Raw genomic sequence first — 3,390 nt, 5'->3', positions numbered from 1 at the left:
CTGCAAACAATCATTATAGCCTCTCAATCCCTTGTCACTGATCCTGGAAAGTTATTCTTTAGTTTCTTTGTGAAACTTACAACTTGTATAAAATCATCAATTGCAATTCTGAGAAGAATATTGCATGTGGCTACAAGTAATTTATTATTACGTCTCAATTTCCTTCTACAGAAGGAAATTGAGACGTAATAATAAATTAGGTCCATTTAAAACACACCACTTCACATTATTCTTCACATTGTCATCTTGTAGATATAAGACAAAGCACATCACTTGTTATCTTAAAATATACAGGAAATACTGAAAGAAATGTCAGACCTCAGATGTATCCCAACATTTACCTGAGCTCACTGTTAAAATTCTACTTTTTCAAAATTCAGCACGAGAGAGAATAAGAGAGAAGTCAGGGTTCTCACTCTGCACAAAGTTCTCCCGCCCTCTCACCCTCTACTCCTGCCTCCTTCCCTCCACTCTCTGTATCTCTTACTTCCATCAAATACTAAGGCAACTTCTATGTGGCTTTCTCATTGTAGTCCCTCTCCACTCCTTGTCATTCCTCTCAGTCAGTGAGACAAAAGTGTCTGTGACTTTCTCTGGCTTTGTATGTGTCTTTTCCCTCCATACCTTTCATCTCTCTGTTCTGCAGCCCTTCACAGTTCAGACATATGCCTAAGCCTGTGCTGTCACTGGGTACACTGCAGTGGGTCGGTCCCCTGCTGCATCTGTCGCCTCAGTGTGAGCAACACAAAGCAACCAGATCTGCAATGATCTTCATGAACCTTTTATGCAGAACCTGCAGTAACTGTATCTGAGACAAGAGGTCCTCGTAAAGTGGTGTATTGTGTGTAAAATCACTAATAGCTGGCCATTAACCCAAGAAAAGTCAGAGATCTTACATAAAGGTCCTTCATACTTAGCGTGTTAATGTTTCCCAGCCAGTAAACCACTCTCACTGAGGAATACAACACCAGTGGGACTGAAATGTCAAGTTTTAACTGAAAACTCAATAAGATATCATGTAAACAACAGCCTACCTCAGATATCAATGGTCTCTGTGCTCCTGTAGTATGAATATTTTAACAGGAAATCAGCTGGTTATAAAAATCAAAACAATCTGACTTTTTCAGCAGGTCTCTGGGGAAGTACACAAAGTTGTTGCCATAGTGACAAAACATTCTGATTCTATGGGCATGCTGTATAAAAGAATATCAAAGATTGTAATTGTATTGCATATGGCTTTCTCTGAAGTATGGCACAGGAAGATTAAAACTCACCCACTGTCTGTCTCCTCTCATTTTTCAGACATGGGCCATGGAAAAAACAGACAGAATAGGATATGTGAAGAAATAACTTTTACCTGCATGGTGCACATTGTCTGTAGTGAGTAAAGAGTCTTTCATATTTTTGACAAAGTCATTACATCTCAGTGTGATTAGAAAAAGTGACAACACAGTACACAATAATCAAATATGCTCATGTTTTGACCAAGCTAAGTCACAATACACTAATTATTTCCATCATTTATAAAGCTCTACGTTTGCAAACTCTGCATTTTGGCTCATAACTCCTGAAACAAAAGGAAGAAGCAAAATTCAGCCATTTTGAATAGTTTGCAAACATCCAAACATCCTTCTTTACCAAGCTGTTATTTGGTGGTTAGCCATGCTAGAAGGGATTGGCAATGTCGGGAAGTAGGTCAGTTCACCACTTTGGTGTATTGACAACTGTTGGATGGATTGCCATGTAATTTTGTACAGACACTCATTGTTTCCAGAGGATGAATCCTAGGTTTGTTGTTCCTTTAACCTTTTATTAAGCACCATCCAGTCAAAATTTTAAATTAGCCACTTCTTTTTGTGACCAATTACCTGCAAACTTTATTGCCACCATCCACTTGTAATTTGCTGTGTTTACTGCTAATTAGCAAATGTTGGCATGCTAACACATTAAACTAAGATGGTGAATGACTGTGGTAAAAATCAGTAAAACATTAATATGTCAGCATTGTCATTGTAAGCATATTAGCATGCTACTACATGCTAATTAGTTCAAAGCACTGCTGTGCCTAAGTATACCCTTACAGATCTGCTAGCATGGCTCTAGATGCTAGTCTTGTTCAAACATCATAACATTTGACAGCAGCACACATCTACTAATAGTTATCCTATACAATTTGATGGCATTACTTCTGCAAAGTGTGCAACTGGAGCAAGTTACATGATCACTGTTTGACCAACTTGAAATTTAGCATAAACCATCTTTGTCTGAAGCCCTAATATTCCTGAACAGGGTGCAGGGATTCTCCAAAAATCTTGCCCACCATCAGTCAATTAGCATTAGCAATTTTCGAGCTCCATGTGCAAACCAACATTTTATAAACGGGTATTTATTATAGTATTAAAACCTACAATTGTGTGACCTTAGCAGATGTATGAGCTCTTTGAGTGCTCCCCACTTCACCATCTGATCCGGCCAAAATGACTTGCTTGTGATTTCGCACAACAGTATGATAAATTGAAGCACTGGCATCCCAGTGTCTGCTATAACTTTACAGGGTGCTGCTGTCTGAATAAATCATGCAAATAAATGCACATAGTCTATGCAGCACCAGAGACTGATTTTAGTTTAATTTAATGGAATAAAGTCCACATTCTCCAAAAAGTCAAAGCTATAGTGGATACAAGTGTGAATACTTGATAAAAACTCATCTATGCAAAAGTCAATGAAGCATGGAGAACATAACCAGTGATTCTGTGATGGTTGTTTTAGCAAGTTTGACAAGAACTTCCTCTCTGGTTGTCTGTGTAAATCTGAATGTTATTGATGTGGTGTGAATCACTGGTGCACAACAATAGTTATTGCCTAGTCATAGGCCAGCAGAGTCATTCCTGTCTACACCAGGCTGTAATGGTTTGGCCTTCGGCCTGTCAGAGCCATTGGGCACACAAGTTTGATGTGATAATTCCCAGGCAGTGAACATGAAGCCCTGTATATGGCCCTTGTCTCTGCATCACTGCACCTCTCTCTCCACGGTCGGTTAGTTGGTCTCATTTTGGAGCAGAGCATGCGTATGTAGCTGTCAGTTTTTGCTTCTGTGCTCCTGTGCATCTGTGCATATTGAAGGGTCAATGGTGAATAAAAGATCAGCAGTCCATACTTGTGATTGTGAGTGTGTGTGTCTGGGGTGTGGGTGGGGAATTTAACATTGCACATGTGGAGCTCAGATGCACCAGCGTTTCAGTTCTGTTCTGCAGATTGTGGGAAAATCAGATCACTTTGCTTTGTATCATAGTATGATGTGAAGAGATCAGGGTTTTATCTTAACCTAGGGCTCAAGTTTAATACTGAGTCAAAACGGCACCTGTTCAGATGCTTAAGATGAGAACAGCT

The sequence above is a fragment of the Seriola lalandi genome, unplaced genomic scaffold, assembly GCF_002814215.2.
Source record: "Seriola lalandi dorsalis isolate HSWRI2012SDOR001 ecotype SW California unplaced genomic scaffold, Sedor1 jcf7180002054548, whole genome shotgun sequence".
Taxonomy (NCBI): domain Eukaryota; kingdom Metazoa; phylum Chordata; class Actinopteri; order Carangiformes; family Carangidae; genus Seriola; species Seriola lalandi.
This window is presented reverse-complemented; position numbering follows the sequence as displayed.